Consider the following 17,544-nt stretch of genomic DNA (forward strand, 5'->3'; position numbering starts at 1 on the left):
AATCCGGTTACGGCCGTAAATTTTGTCATTGCTTAAATTAACATGGCTCTCTGTTCAGACTCAGACAACAACATTACTATGAGCCAATCAGCTGCCTTGTCGACTCCGCGGCGGAAACCAATAACCAATCAGAAGGCCTAAAAGCCGCCATCGACGTTCACAAAGCAACCAATTAGAGTCCCCTTGACGGAATAGTGACCAACCCGGCGCCTGTCTGGGTCCCACGGCGTGACCGGCTGGCCAATGAGCAGCTTGTCAGGATGCACCCAGGGAGAGATGGTCTGCGAGGCCCAATCATCTCCTCAGTGCCGCCTGCCGGTGCCGGGGACTGGTGGTGAGGATTCGCAGCAGCGCTTCAGGACCGGACCGTGAACCCGGAGACGGCACACACTGAGGCGAAAGCAAGACACAGGTGAGTCCGAGGATGCGAACGCGGCCTTGGGGCGCTGGGGGTGTTTTTTGAAACGACAACGGCGGGATTGGTGTGGCGGAAAGACGGCTTGTTGTTACGCCATGTCACGTTACGTCCTACCGGCGCTTATACTGACAGACAATGGAGCTGCTTTGCTTTTAATTGATGCGCTTGACACTGATGCACGGCGGCCGTCGTCTCACACCGCTAACATACAGTCAAATGTCGTCGGTGCCGTCTTAATGAACCGTATGGCGGGTGTTTGCTTGTATTTTGGCGGATGGTGATTGCATTGTGATGGCAGCGGAATGCCTCCAGTCCGCCTCATTGTTAGTTGTCAGTCTCAGGGGGTCCAGACTGGATACCGCAAACACTACAAACGTAAATGCTCGTTTCATGATGTCAGGGTGCTTTTATTTAGGCAAAGCGGCTTCAAGTGGGGGATTAAAGGCGCTGGGGGGAGGCCGGCGGCTGCTGATGGCTCTCAGCAATTAGGAAGGAGGAAAAAAAAATTGGAAATGCATCAGCCATTTACGTAAAGACTCAACTGGGCTCATATGCACCTAAATGGCTGCCTGACTACCAACATCACACTGCAAGCCAGGCTTCATCCTGGGCTGCTCATTTGTTTGCTGTGGTGGCTACACCAAACATGACTTAAATTATTGTGCACTTTATGGCAGCCTCACATTCATCTAATGTTTGCAACATAACCGTCACTGTAAATATATATCTAACTTTTTAAGAAACATACATGCTGGGTGTTTCTGTTGCTGTCTGCCAAAACTGATTCTTCAAGGCAACAAACTTACCATTGTTTTGCTGTTTTACAACCGGGGCTCCCCTTTTCAAATTGTCATAGCAGTCCCACAACCTTTTGGCCCTGGAGAAGACGCAACCAGGACTTGATAAACTCTCACCGTGATAGTGGTTCGGCATGAATGAAAGGTTCCTGCTGTTGAAGAGAGTGAATGAACTGTAGTATTCTCAATTGGAGTCTTTCCTCTTCCTATTTCCAGCCCAGAGTCCCCTGGCAGCCCCCCAGTAGCTTCTACACAAAGTCTGGCATTGTCTTTAGGACAGGTTTTTACACCGTTTGACATCAATATTAAGGGAATTATTAACTACAAGATGGGTTACGCTGATGTTTGCAGAGTGTTGCCAAATGGGCCGGAAGCTCTGCTGCTCTGGCATTACTGGAGAGTGTTTAAAATTAATACTAACAATGAAGGAAAAGTGAAAAATAACGGAGTGCGCCAGGAAAGAAGAGCAAAATATGTGAATTTCCCGTGGAAAACGAGAGGGCTGACGTGTATGTTTCTGACGACTTGACCAAATGGAACTAACCAGTGTGACTCTCTTGTTAAAAAGACCTAGGTATGTTTAACTATTGTTACATTAGGCTTACCCACATATGCGGTCCTCTCCAAGGTTTCTCATAGTCATTCACATCGACGTCCCACTGGGGTGAGTTTTTCCTTGCCCTTATGTGGGCTCTGTACCGAGGATGTTGTTGTGGCTTGTGCAGCCCTTTGAGACACTTGTGATTTAGGGCTATATAAATAAACATTTATTGATTGATATGTAAATCAAAATTTTGAAGCCCAGTGTTCTGTTTGTTAGCAAAGTTAAATGTCAATGCAAAGATTTGCCATTCAGTACATGTCCATGCACTAAATTTTTCTCAAAAAGTTCAGGTCCTAATTAGGATCCTACACCCATAGAAAAGGTTTAATGGCTCGCTTTTGGAAAGTCAGACTAACACACCTGGATTATGCAATAGAAAACAGATCTCTATATATCATGTATAACAGAGCTAGGCTGTTTACGTGTAAGGAGCCGCAAATGCTTGGAAAAGCAATACGTTAATGAGTGCTAAAAATGATTAAGTGCCCCCCAGTGTACGGGAGACACGTGGCGTATGACCAATAGTCGCATAAGAGACTTTGCATGGACAGTCAGTCCATGCCTTAAATTAGTCAGATTTATCAAATAGTTTGACTCTAAATAAGCATCCTATAACGTATGGAAACACCTTAATCCGATCGTGTTAAATTGCTACATACACGATGCATTTGTGCTCTCCAAACTGATTTACAATAACTCCGTATTCCACACAACTGGAAAGAAGATGTTCCAGAACAATAGCAAACTTCATCTGGAACAGTACCAGTCGGTGCATGAACAGTCTTTTCCTTCGGATTTGGAAGTCCTTTCATCAATACACAGAGCTCCTTATGAATGATTTCCAAGACATTCAAAAGTTTTGTTTCCATTATTCTCCGTCTGAAAATTCCTTCGAAAAAACCCTCCTGTCGGTCTTTCTTTGCTTTGAACCTGCATCCGCTCCAATACGTTTTTGGTAGTAGCGTCACACGGACACACGCGGAGGAGGCAAGAGGAGAGGACAAGTTAAGATAGTTTGAGTTAAAGTAGTGAATCAAGAAAATAATAAATGCTTTGTACACTTAAGCAGAATGCTAACAGGAACCGTGTTACAGCAAAGAGAAACCAGCTGAGAAGAGGAAACTAGTAAGTCAATTAATAAATCAGGAGAGACAATAATATCCACACAGTAAGGTCACACATCTGTCAGCCATAGATATGAATGAGCAGATTGACCACGCGCATATTTGACCCGCAAGTTTAAGGCAACTGGGGCCAAAGTGTCTGAAAATTCTGTGGTTTTAGAATGCACAAAAATTCAATCAAGGATGCCTGCTTGCCAATTAGGGTCTTTTATTAATTTTTTCACTCATCAGGCTACTACAGTTCTCATGTATGTAGTCTTTTATATATATATGTGTATGTGTGTGTGTGTGTGTGTGTGTGTGTGTGTGTGTGTGTGTGTGTGTGTGTGTGTGTGTGTGTGTGTGTGTGTGTGTGTGTGTGTGTGTGTGTGTGTGTGTGTGTGTGTGTGTGTGTGTGTGTGTGTGTGTGTGTGTGTGTGTGTGTGTGTGTGTGTGTGTGTGTGTGTGTGTGTGTGTGTGTGTGTGTATATAATGCATGCTGTGTGCACTAGTCAAAAAACTGGAAATAAGCAACACGGCATACGTCAATAGCCGTAAGGAGGAGCCTTGAACACATATTAATAATTAACTGTAATACATTTGAATACATCATAATATACGCTATATTAACAATACACAATATAATAATGATATGTAATAATTATAGATGTATAAATAATCGATTTATAATCAAATCGGAGCCCCTGAATTGTAATCAAATTGTGAAGTACCCTAAGATTCCCACCTCTACAAAGGAAAATCCTTCCTTCTCTCCTTCCTTCTTTCCTTCCGTCCGTCCGTCCTTCCCGCTTGAGGATTTCTCTACAAGTATGCAATTGGGTTCAGGTCTTGAGTTATGCTTGCATGCATGTAGTCTGTTTTTGTGCTTATATTCAGAGTGCAGCCCTATCAGTCTTTTCCTGGAAATGTTCGAATGTTTCAAGGTGGAAAATTGAGCATGCAGATTGCCATGAATATTGATCTCTGCTCTCTGTTGACGCAACCTTATGACAGAAGTATGCATCATGTATGAAAACGCTTTAGTAAACAATCCATTGTTGGCAACATACTGCTACTTCTTCCTTTCATTGGTCAGCAATACAGATTGCCCGTACGGTCAATACTGGAAAATGTGTCTTCAGCTCTACTCCATGTTTCCTGAATGTTGTACCTGAGTGGGCTAATCTGGATTTGTGTGCATTAACCCCATATTTACGCATACAGACTGGTTCTAAACAATTACACATTTCAAACGGGTTCTTCATTAGGTGGCACTATGTATTAAAAATCAACTACAGGTGGCCTCAAGTTCTGTTCATAGACTGTGATGTACAGTAAGTCAAGTTTTAAAGCAAGTCGGAATTTATGTACTCTGCTTCTGTTTGCACAGTACAATGTCTATAGATGCATGTATGTCCCGGAAGTATGAAAGAATTGGGGTTTTTCAAAATATGCAAAAGGATTAGCTACAGAGGATCGTAGGAATTACTTTGATAAATTGGTGTGACCATGAAAGGGACAAGCGGTAGAAAATGGAGGGAAATTAACTTTGGCGCACAGTACTGACTTCCAGATCCATGTGGTATCACTGACAGGATGTAATGAAGTTGGGCATGCAAGTCACTAGATGCCTATAACTATGTCATTTGCGGTTACAGAAAAAAAATAATATAATGACATACACTCAGAGTTTGGTGTACCAGGCATTCCAATAAGACTGAAGAGTTAATAGATAACTTCTATCCATCCATTTTCGGCCGCTTGTCCCTCTCGGGGTCGTGGGGGTGGCTGGAGCCTATCCTAGTTGCATTCGATAAAAAATAAAATTCTTAGTCTTTCTGTATTTTCAGTCCAGAAGGCCATGAGTCTTAGAATTTGATAAAAGGTTCTATCCGTGGCTGAGTTGGTAGAGCGGTCGTACCAGCAACTTCAGGGTTCCAGGTTTGATTCCCGCTTCCGCCATCCTAGTCACTGCCGTTGTGTCCTTGGGCAAGACACTTTAGCCACCTGCTCCCAGTGCCACCCACACTGGGTTAAATGTAGTTTAGATAATGGGTTTTACTATGTAAAGCGCTTTGAGTTACTAGAGAAAAGCGCTATATAAATATAATTCACTTCACTTCACTTAGTGCAGGGGTAGTTCGTATAACCAAATACTCAACTACGTGTCATTTTGATGATTGTTATATTTTTGAACTTAGTTTTTAACCTACACTTAATGACATAGGCTGTAAAAGGGTATATATATTTTAATTGTAGCTAAATTAGCACCTACTAAAGGTAGGAACACGGAAAATCGTAAACTGAAGACAGCCTGTACTGATATTAAATGAGCAAAAAAAGAGTCACACTTATATCATTGAATGATACTCTTATTACCCTCCTTGAAATGTGTGTGTGTGGGGGTGTTTGTGTGTGTGTGTGTGTGTGTGTGTGTGTGTGTGTGTGTGTGTGTGTGTGTGTGTGTGTGTGTGTGTGTGTGTGTGTGTGTGTGTGTGTGTGTGTGTGTGTGTGTGTGTGTGTGTGTGTGTGTGTGTGTGTGTGTGTGTGTGTGTGTGTGTGTGTGTGTGTGTGCGTGCGTGCGGGCTGTCTATTGTTCTGGCTTTGTTGTCAACAAATCCAATGGAAAGACCCAGTACTTACTCACTTCCTAACTGTGTGCATGTGCCTTTTGGTTGTCATTTGGATTCAAGGATTAAAGAACTAACGAGTATCAAATATTTAAAAAATATGGTTGTATTTTGTGTTACCAGTTGCATTTCTTTGGACTGTCAGTCCAGGAACAACACCTTTGCATCTTCTGCCGTTTGCGTAAAATAAATGGTAGCATTGCAATTGGCGCATTCATCACTAATGGTATGCGCCATTAGTTGGAATGAGATAAGTCTCAGCTCAGTAGTTTTCAAATAAATGACACCCTCAGCAGAAAATCAAGCATATGTTTATTTTAGTCAGATATCACAGCTGTGGTGTTTTTTGTTTTTAAAGTGTTGTCGTGAAATAAAATGTGCAGTTCTGCATGTTTTTGATAGGAACGTAAAATTCAAATCTTGGTTCATTGGTTTTAATTGATCAATGAACCTACTCAGTGGCCTAGTGGTTAGAGTGTCCGCCCTGAGATCGGTAGGTTGTGAGTTCAAACCCCGGGTCATACCAAAGACTATAAAAAAAAATGGGACCCATTTACCTCCCTGCTTGGCACTCAGCATCAAGGGTTGGAATTGGGGGTTAAATCACCAAAAATTATTCCCGGGCACAGCCACCGCTGCTGCTCACTGCTCCCCTCACCTCAAGGGTGATGGGTCAAATGCAGAGAAAAATTTCGCCACACCTCGTGTGTGTGTGACAATCATTGGTACTTTAACTTGAACTACTATCCTGTCACATCATCCAATCGCAGTTGGCCGCATGATATAGCAATGATGACATGGTGGCAGTTATGTCAGCATGCTAAAAGTCTGAAAAGTTATTTTTACTCAAGAGTTTTGTGATTGTTGAGGCCTAAAATGCCTGGTTTATCTGCAGCTTTTTCAAAAAGTTTTGATGGTTTGTGGCTGATTATTTTAAATAAGATTGCTTTAGGTTGTAATTTCATTAATTTTTAGTTGTCTTTGTTGGGATTCACCAATCCACATTTTTGCATTTCTGATCCCACCCCAATACCTGAATTTTGGATATTTGTTGATACAGATACAGTTTTTCTGCTTACCATAACTTCCATTCTTTTTTCTAATAAATGGCGCACTTCCTCAACATTGAAATTACACTTTTAACATGTGCGCATTAATAAAATTGATAAATTACTCAACGATTAATCGAAGCAACAGAATTCAAATCGAATGTTTTTTCTAATCGATTTAATCAGCCATGGTTTGCTCTGCGATTATATGATCGATGATCGTGATAAATGTCAGCCATAACTTGGAGTTACTATATCCAGGGCCCTATGATTTACGCGTCAACAGAATCGTGGACGGAATCTAGCCAGCATTACTGCACCCTTCTCTGTGCCTGCATACGGAACGCGCGGTCACCTCAAACTACAAAACTAACTTCAAAATACAGAGGTGAACAGTTCCCAACTTCTGTCAGGTGATGTGTCGTTTGGAAATTTTATGACGACTTGTCAGCCAAAAGCTGTGTGAAAAGCACCGAGCTATTACTGCTAATGCTAGCCAGTCATGGACACAATCACCGATGCCACGCTAAACATATTCATGACAACGTGGCAGCTTCTAATACCATGGTTTGATCACCTGTGTTGAAATAATACTTGATCCATCCTTGCATGTGATTTATTTTACTTGAAACTCTAAGCATTTATGGTTATGGTTTGAGTTTATTTTTGAACATGCATACAATTACAATATGGAATATCACATGTTTCCAGTGTGTAATTTTAACATGTCTGAAAAGTAGGAAGAAGCAGAACTTATTTAATCCTACCCCTTTTCAATTACACATTTGATCACTTTTTTAATTTGCAACACAATTTAAATCCATAAGTAAGAACCATGAAAGTTCTTCTGAATAAATATTTATGTAAGTTGTCATTGTCACATAATGAGATAAGATTATTGAATTTTTAGTAAGGATCAAAATGTTTATCTGGATTCTTCTTTTTACTTTTGTAAACACTTTAGGGGCGGTACAGCTCGGTTGGTAGAGTGGCTGTGCCAGCAACTTGAGGGTTCCAGGTTCGATCCCATCTTCTGCCATCCTAGTCGCTGCCGTTGTGTCCTTGGGCAAGACACTTTACCCACCTGCTCCCAGTGCCACCCACATTGGTTTAAATGTAACTTAGATATTGGGTTTCACTATGTAAAGCACTTTGAGTCACTAGAGAAAAGCGCTATATAAATATAATTCACTTCAGGGGGAGATGCATTTTTTGGATAATTTTGTCAATCGTTTATAATCATTATGAAAAAACGTTTTTTTTGCATTCTAGGTAGCTAGCAATGCAGCTAATTGGAGCAATCAATTCTACCTCTAAATCACTTTAAAAATGCATTCAAAAACTGTCAACAATACTTAATTTACATTCCGTAACCTGTATAATAACCAAACTGTAGTGACATTGTTATTGTAAGAGCGAACACTGAGGAACTCTCTTTCTAGCGTAGTAACATATCAGTGTGGTTTGGCATTAGCCAAGACATAAGCTAGCTTCTACATCAACACAAAACACAATTGATTTTGAAATGCAAAACACAATGCGATAAGACGCCAATCTGTACTGATTGAAAAACATGAACAATCATATTACAGTATCTGTAACGTATTAGCCCACATTTCATGTTTTGTTTGTACACAGCTCACCAGACAGTGTATGTACTGTAGTTGTAATAACAAGCGTGACGTGCTGTGTGTATCATGATCAATATAAAGTGTGACTTACTCGATGGACAGTGGTGTCTTGGGTGTAGCTGGCCGGGGACGTTTTTTTCTCTTTTATTTGGGGTAAGCACGCCATTTATGTCGAAATAGCTGGTCTCTAAGGCTATGTCTACACTAAGTCGTTTAACCACTTAAACGAATAATTATTTAGCCTAAGCCCCGTTTCAGCCACACTAAACCATCGTTTAAGGTCCCTCTCCTCAGACAAATTTTTACACTGGTAAGTCAGCCGTGTATTTCTTGAATATCCGGCACTTAGCTTTGTATGGACTCATTGATCGTTTACAAAGTGAGTTCGGAGAGGAAGTGATGCCAGACAGACCCCGCCCACACAGGAAGTGACGCCAGAAAAAACGCGCTCCACACAGGAAGAGACATCAGAAAGAACGCGCCATAATCAGCTTCATAACAAAGATGGAGGCGGATCATCCAGACATGCCCGTGTTTCTCCTTCTTGTACATGTACAGGCGCTTTTGGAAATCACAAATCAATACCTTAAGAAAAGGCAACGGGCGATTGTAGCTATTTCGGATACAACACTTCTCAGACGGCAAGAGAACTTTCAAATGTCCGGGTCAGCTGTGAGTCTATTTACCGAAAAACTTGGTCCCTTCCTCCCGTGGATGTGATACAGGCAGTGTGTGACTATAAATATTGCTTTATGGTGTGACTATGAAATGGCCAGGCAGCGTGCTAACTCCGCCATTAGCGTGCAGCTTAAACATGGAACCACCCCCTCGTGTCCCAAACAACTGCTGGAAGATGAAGATCCAGTCCCTTTTTTATTTTGGGTAACCCAACTTATCCCCTGACGCCATATCTCACTAAAGAATACCCCAACGGCGCAGTCAACCCACAACAACAATACTTTGGGTACGGTATTCTCTGTCTAGATGAATTGTTGTAATTGTTGTAAAATGTTCTTTATTGCATTGTCTACTTTCTCATGTCGATTCAAGATTTGATTAATTTATGATGGCTCAGGTGTGATTCACTACAATAGGGCCCAACAGCACACTGGATTCTAGTTAATTGAAATACCACAACACTGGATATTGTTCAAAGGAGAAACATTTTAATTGAAAAACTTGCACACAAAACACAGCAAACAAATGTAAAATGCACAGCAAACGATTTACAATATACTGTAGCTCTTTTAAATAACTTCACAGTGAAGTAAAGTCATCTACTGGGGAGATGGGAGCAGATGGACGCTCCGGTGTTTTGTTTTTTTGTGTTTTTTTCGCGCATGCGTACTAGGTCGCGTTGCGCCGGCGGACGGAGGGGGCGGGGGTCTTAAATTGTGGCATTGTTGTGTGTGGACACGGATAAGGTTAGGTGTGATTTACCCTAGGTAACCTTAGTGTAAACGGGGCCTACATTTCACATTTTGAAGCTTTGTGTCGCTTTCACATCGCTCTGTTGGCTTCCGTCTGCTCCGACGTCTCACTCTTCTTTGTGCTTGCTTCTAGAAGCAGAAGTTAATCCTACATTCATTCAGGTTAAAAAAGATAAGGTTGTGAATCCTCTTAAAGTCCAAAAATAGTTGTCTTTGTTGTTTACCAATTCTGCTATGATTAGAAGACACACAAGCGTTTTGTATGAAGAAGTAGGAACACACTGCGGATGTGCACTGCTATGAAAACGGAAATCAATGCGTGAAAGAAGTCAGTTCCGGCATTGATTAAAATGATCAAAATACGGTTAATATTGAACATATTACATATTGTTATGAACGTGTCTGTTACTACATTATATATAGACTTGCAGTGTGTATATTAAACATTGCTAGAGGGTCTTGAAGTTGTTTTAGAGGGCTTTGAAGGCTACAACGGTGAAATCCCCCTCTGCATTTGACCCATCCCCTTGTTTGTTGATGTGCGTCTTATTTTTTTAATGCTTTGTTGTTTACGCGGTATAAGTAAAAAAAATATTTAACTAATCCAGAGTTCCTTTGTTTTTTTAGTACATACTCCTGAAAACTGGCATGTTAAAAACAATCGCAATTAATAATTGAGATCGGATGATACAGTATGAAAAAAATAATTGTGATAATTTTTTTTTGCCATGTTGCCCAGCCCTATCAAAAATGTAGGCATTTCTGATGCAAACATTGGAAACTGATACTCATACGGGTTCGGCCGCATCCCTAGTTCTTTGTAACCTTAACCCCAAAAAGCACATATATACAGTAAGTATATCTAAGAAAAACATGCTTTATTTATATGCATAGTTTGATATTTTCACCGGTTTTATTACGAAACCTAACAAAACCTAACATTCTCGAAACCTATTGGTAAATTACTGTATTCTAAAAGCCAACATCACCTAATGTTCCCCTTGTTATTGTCGTTCATGAGTTGCAGACATTCCCCCTGTTTGTTTTGTTCTAGGAGAAGTGCTTGTCTATTGTATAAGCATTAACCCGCTTTCTTTGACAACATTGGAGAACTGTTAAACGGCATCCATAAATGTACAAACAGTTCGATTAAATCGTGTTTTTGAGCGAGAGCGTATCCGCTAACGCCAAACGTAATTGTGGCAAATATCCTCACGGCAGACCCCTGAATTTTCTTGGCTTTTTTTAGGTTGTTGAAGCCATGAATTCCTAATTTGGCAGGAGCTATTTCCGCAAATTGCGTTTAGTGTTTTTTTTGTGAACTTAATAAATTTCAGTACGTGCAATTTATTAATAGTTGCCAATTTCCTCCCGTGTAATTTTATCAGTGCTTGTATTGAAAAGCAATTATTGCATGAACAAATAACAAATAATTAAAACACATTAAAACGGTCCTTTAAACAACTTAGCCAAATGAAGCACTGAAAGAATACCACCTCTATAAAATGAAAGCACAATAGGCTTTATTCAGCCACAGAAAAGTGCACCTGTATTCCTAAAGGAACATCATTAAGACTGCATAAATGCAAAAAAAATACTAATAAAAAGTAAAAAGATCTTGTTGAAAATGACTAAACGACGCAAAAAGGCTGGTCAGATCTTGTCTTAGACTTGGATTGGTCAGATCTAGTCTGAGAATGCAATGACCTGGATGGATGAGAACATCCATTGACAAAATCAAATGACCTGGATGAATGAGAACATCCATTGACAAAATCAATCAGTGATTTAGTTTTTTGCAAACTATCTAAGACAATATTAGTATCAACAGCACCTCTGCCGGTTGCACTCAAGTAGTTCACACAAGTTATCCTCAATTTCTGCAAGGTGTGATTATTCTGCAATCAGTTAATCCTTAACAATAGTTTATTTTGGCCATCCCTTGTATCTATAAATTTGGGACAATCAAAACGGTCCAGTATGTCATTTAAAATCCAGATGTTATCTCACCTCTGTAACAAAACGCCTGCTCAGACTTCAGATTGGGCTGCCGCGGCAGCATTTTGAGCGTCATAGAGTAATAAACAAGCAAGGTGGCCTGATGTCCGTTGCACAATTCCAACGTAAGAAGGGTCTTGTGTCTGCAGTTGGCCGCTGAATAGCAAGTGTTGATGAGAGCACAATGTGTGGGCTGTGCTTGCAGAGCAGCATTCTCCATGAGCTTTAAAAAGCTTGCTAACATTGCCAAAGCCTCTATAGGTTCATCACAACAAGCGGCACATTTCATGTTGCAAATGATACACTTTGAAATGAAAACATGGAGAAATGTGTTCTCAACAAAATAACAAATTTTCATTTTTGATTGGTTGACTATTCGAAAAATTTGGTCAAGGATTGGTTTTTAGGAAATGGGTCGTTAATGGCAGTTCTAAAAGCATTTTCTTTTTTAAATGATAGTGTTGTATTGTGTAAAATTTTAAAAAAAATCTCTTTTTGTATCCTTCTACGTGTTTCACCTACCATGATAGCAGGAAGGCCCCCATAACTCCTTGTTCACTTGTCACAAAGCCCACCTTTGAACGTCTTCTCTTTCGGTTTTGGACCAATATGTACAATAAAAGTGATCTTTTTTTTTTTTTAAAGCGATTAGTTCCAGCTCCAACAACAATATTGATGTTGCTTTAGACACCATTGTTTATAACTGTTACTAAACACAGAATGCTAATAGCTTGTCAACAATAGGTGTGGTTGCTTACTCAGGAAAGCACTGTCCTTTAGCGTTTTGGAATAGAATTGCAAATCACACTTCAGCCGCCGGGGAAGAGCTTTTAACGAATCAAGACACAATCAACACAAGCTATATGACAAACTGGGTGGAAGGGCCACAGCTACACCCGCTGCTCGTTGAGAAGAGCAATACGTTCCATATCAGAGTTGCCAAAAGTCTTTGCACTAGGCTTGTCGCTTGCCGCTTTTTAAAAAAGATAAGTTTAAATACAAGGTAAAATTACTTAAAAGGTTGACAGTAGTGTTGCATGATTTTGAGAAAAAACTTAATTGCGATTTTGAGAAAAAACGTAATTGCGATTTTTCTCTCCAAGATTGCAATTTTATTTGCGATTTTTATATTAGATATACATAACTCCGCTAAAATAATGAGTGACAAAGATATGCCACACATTAGAACAATATGCAATAATTTACTTAGAAAAATGGGCTTAGAGCTTTTGTCTACATAATGCTCTTAAACTAAAGAAATAACCAGTGTTGGTCATCTTACCTTAAAAAAGTAATTAGTTACAGTTACAAAATACTTCCCCCAAAAAGTAATTGAGTTAGCAACTTAGTTACGTCATTGTAAGAGTAACTAGTTACTCAGAAAAGCAACTGACGGCATTTTTCATTTTGTTATTTAATACGCTATTACGTTCGATAGCATTAACGTCAATGATGTTTATATTAACTGAAGAATAAAGACACTATATACAAAACACAAAACGAGTGAAGTTGGCACGTTGTGTAAATTGTAAATAAAAACAGAATACAATGGATTGCAAATCCTTTTCAACTTATATTCAATTGAATAGACTGCAAAGACAAGATATTTAATGTTCGAACTGAGAAACACATTTTTTTTGCAAATAATCATTAACTTAGAATTTAATGGCAGCCACACTGTGCAAAAAAGTTGGCACAGGGGCGATAGTACCCGCACTCTTTTACTACAAAGCCACGCTGTTGTAACACGTGCAGAATGTGGCTTGGCATTGTTTTGCTGAAATAAGCAGAGGCAACTGAGGCATCCATGAAAAAGTTGTGCTTGGATGGCAACATATGTTGCTCCAAAACCTGTATGTACCTTTCAGCATTAATGGTGCCTTCACAGATATGTACGTTACCCATGCCTTGGGCACTAAATCACCCCCATACCATCACAGATGTTGCCTTTTGAACTTTGGGCCTATAACAATCCGGATGGTTCTTTTCCTCTTTGATCCGGAGGACACGACGTCCACAGTTGCCAAAAACAATTTGAAATGTGGACTCGTCAGACCACAGAACACTTTTCCATTTTGTATCAGTCCATCTTAGATGAGCTCGGGCCCAGCAAAACCGGTGGCGTTTCTGGGTGTTGTTGATAAATGGCCTTCACTTTGCATAGTAGAGTTTTAACTTGCACTTACAGATGTAGCGACAAACTGTAGTTACTGACAGTGGTTTTCTGAAGTGTACCTGAGCCCATGTGGTGATATCCTTTACACACTGATGTCGCTTTTTGATGTAGTACCGCCTGAGGGATCGAAGGTCGCAGGCTTTGCTGCTTATGTGCAGTGATTTCTCCAGATTCGCTGAACCTTTTGATGATATTACGGACCGTAGAGGGTGAACTCCCTAAATTCCTTGCAATAGCTCGTTAAGAAATCTTGTTCTTAAAATGTTCAACTATTTGCTCACGCATTTGTTCACAAAGACCCTCGCCCCATCCTTGTTTGTGAATGACTGAGCATTTCATGGAAGCTGCTTTTATACCCAATCATGGCACCCACCTGTTCCCAATTAGCCTGTTCACCTGTGGGATGTTCCAAGTAAGTGTTTGATGAGCATTCCTCAACTTTCTCAGTCTTTTTTGCCACATGTGCCAGATTTTTTGAAACATGTTGCAGGCATCTAATTCCCAATGAGCTAATATTTGCAAAAAATAACAAAGTTTACCAGTTCAAACGTTAAGTATCTTGTCTTTGCAGTGTATTCAGTCGAGTATAAGTTGAAAAGTATTTGCAAATCATTGTATTCTGTTTTTTACGATTTACACAATTGGTATCAACAGCACCTCTGCCGGTTGCACTCAAGTAGTTCACAGTTATCCTCAATTTCTGTAAGGTGTGATTATTCTGCAATCAGTTCATCCTTAACAATAGTTTATTTTGGCCATCCCTAGTATGTTGTATAAATTTGGGACAATCAAAACGGTCCAGTATGTCATTTAACCCTTGTGTGGTGTTCGGGTCTGTGGGACCCGTTTTCGATTTTTTTTTTTAAAGCAAAATGATACAATTAATTAATTTTTCAAACTGAGACTCACTGGCTTTGGCTCGTTTTCTGTGAAGAACATATATCAGAATACATATTTAATGAACACACACCATACACACCCCTACACATTTCTATTACATATAAGATGTCCGGGGTCCACTGGACCCGGGGCTAATAGAAGTGTGGAAATTGATGTTCTGTGTACCACACGCCCACACCTACACACACACACACACACACACACACACACACACACACACACACACACACACACACACACACACACACACACACACACACACACACACACACACACACACACACACACAGCAGGCCTAGACGGGAAGGACAGAGTGTAGGTAAACAGAACATTAGAGGGTCAAATGTGCGACAAAATGAGAGCAGACAGTGTTGACAAACAATGTTACAACCTTGTGTGGGAACCGCAGGTGCAGAAACACAAGAAAAATCCCTGTGGGAGAAATTTCCATGCAACGTTATATTGTTGTTACTCAGCCAGCGTTTGTGGGTCTTAGACTTAGACTTACTTTTTATTGTCGTTCAAATTTGAACTTCACAGTACAGATAAGAACAAAATTTCGTTGCATTAGCTGGTTGGCAGTGCAGGATAAAAAAGCAATAAGGTGCAGATATAAATAAATAGATTACTGTAAAGATAGATGTATTGCACTTTTGCATATGCATATACGTTTATGGATGCATGTTATATTGTCTTTATATTCCAGCGAGTTCATCCATTTTTGGGGGGATTAAGGGGATTATTATGATGCGTTCAAGAGTCTTACGGCCTGAGGGAAGAAGCTGTTACAGAACCTGGAGGTTCTGCTACGGAGGCTGCGGACCTCTTTCTAGAGTCCAGCAGTGAAAACAGTCCCTGGTGGGGGTGGGATGAGTCTCTGCAGATTTTCTGAGCCCTGGTCAGGCAGCGGCTTTTTGCGATCTCCTGGATAGGAGGAAGAGGAGTCCTGATGATCTTTTCCACCGTCCTCACCACTCTCTGGAGAGACTTCCAGTCTGAGGCACTGCAGGCTCCAGTCCAGACAGAGATGCTGTTGGTCAGTAGGCTCTTTATAGTGCCTCTGTAGAATGTGGTGAGAATGGGCGGAGGGAGCTGTGCTCTTTTCATCCGATGCAAAAAGTGCATGCGCTGCTGAGCTCTTTTTACAAAAGCTCCGGTGTGTAGGGACCAGGTCATATTGTCAGTTATCTGCACCCCAGTTATCTGCACCCCCAGGAACTTGGTGCTGCTTACTATCTCCACCGCTGTGCCGTCAATGAAGAGTGGAGCGTGGCTGGACTGGTGCTTCCTGAAGTCGACAATGATCTCTTTGGTCTTGTCGACGTTCAGGACCAGGTTGTTGGTTTTGCACCAGTCAACCAGATGTTTCACCTCCTCCCTGTAGTCCATGTCGTTGTTGTCACGGATGAGGCCCACTACTGTCGTGTCGTCCGCATACTTCACAATGTGGTTAGTAGTGGACGTGGCGCAGCAGTCATGGGTCATCAACGTGAACAGCAGCGGACTCAGGACGCAGCCCTGGGGGGAGCCGGTGCTCAGGGAGATGGCACTGGAGGTGTTGTTGCCCACTCTCACAGACTGGGGTCTGTCTGTGAGGAAGTCAAGCAGCCAGTTGCATAGGGGGGTACTGAATCCAAGGGGGCCCAGTTTGCTCACCAAGTGCTGCGGGATGATGGTGTTGAATGCCGAGTTGAAGTCCAGAAACAACATCCGCACGTGTGTGTCCTTTCCTTCTAGATGTTCTAAGCTCAGGTGGAGTGCAGAGGAGATGGCGTCCTCTGTGGAGCGGTTAGGGCGATAAGCAAACTGGTATGGGTCGAATGTGGGGGGAAGTCTGGAGACAATGTATTCCTTTACCAGCCTCTCAAAGCAATTCATTACAGATGTTTTTTGGGATAAGTCAGTATTTTAACATGAAAGTGTTTGATTTGAGGCATTAAAAGCCACAAAATGCAACGGGTCCATCAGACCCACAAACACTGGCTGAGTAACAACAATATGAACACCACACAAGGGTTAAAATCCAGATAAGTTTTTTGGGGTTTTGTACTAGGAGTGGGAATCTTTGGCCATCTCACGATTTGATTACAATTACCAAAATACAGCCTGAAATAACTTTAGATAAAACTGTTGTCAAGTTTGGTGCAAATAAATTGCATGCATTCAAGTGAAATGTTTAGAAATGTTCCTGAAGGACATTCTGACAATAAGTTGCATTTTTGTACAAATATTGGGGTCTTTTCTTAAGCTAATTCTTAATCATGCAAACTCGTAATCTCATGTGATTAATCATGATTTTTCTAGATTCCAAAATGTGATGAATCATAGAGTTGCATTTCCCGCACTCGTTTCGAGGCTTCGATTTGAAATGCTGGAATAAGTTTATTGTGCTGCTGTCTTTTAAAAAAAACAACTTTGCAATGTGCAGTCATTTGTTTCTCGCCCGTTGCCGCAAAACAAAACCACAGACAAACGCCTTGCTCTTGTTTGTGTTAGCATTCGCCATGTTTGGCTAGGTGTGTATATCGCCGCTAAAGAAAGGAGTGGGAGGAGAAAAGCTACGAAAGCTCCTGGGGCCAAAAAATATGCCGTAGCACGAAAAAAAACCCCGTTAATTTTTAATTTTTTAAAAATCGTCTGCAACAAAAAAACGTGAATTTATCGATAAAATCGATATATTGCCCGGGCCCATGCAAACTCCAAGGAAGTGTTTGAAATATATCGATGAACAAATCAGAATATGACCCTTTTAAGAGAATGGGAATGATATTAAAAGTTGTGTACGTTGATATTAAAAGTTGTGTACGT

The 17,544-nt window shown here is 40.8% G+C and overlaps 1 protein-coding gene across 1 annotated transcript in view; it reads left to right on the forward strand.

Moving 5' to 3' along the window:
* Positions 1-277: 277 nt before the first annotated feature.
* Positions 278-17,544, forward strand: part of gatad2b (GATA zinc finger domain containing 2B) — a 125,772-nt gene continuing 108,505 nt past the window's right edge. The window contains exon 1 of the mRNA XM_062056695.1: positions 278-412. The gene's annotated coding sequence lies outside the window, so the exon portion shown is untranslated. The remainder of the gene's footprint in view (positions 413-17,544) is intronic.

This window comes from Entelurus aequoreus, linkage group LG08 (assembly GCF_033978785.1).
Source record: "Entelurus aequoreus isolate RoL-2023_Sb linkage group LG08, RoL_Eaeq_v1.1, whole genome shotgun sequence".
In the NCBI taxonomy this organism is placed as follows: Eukaryota; Metazoa; Chordata; class Actinopteri; order Syngnathiformes; family Syngnathidae; genus Entelurus; species Entelurus aequoreus.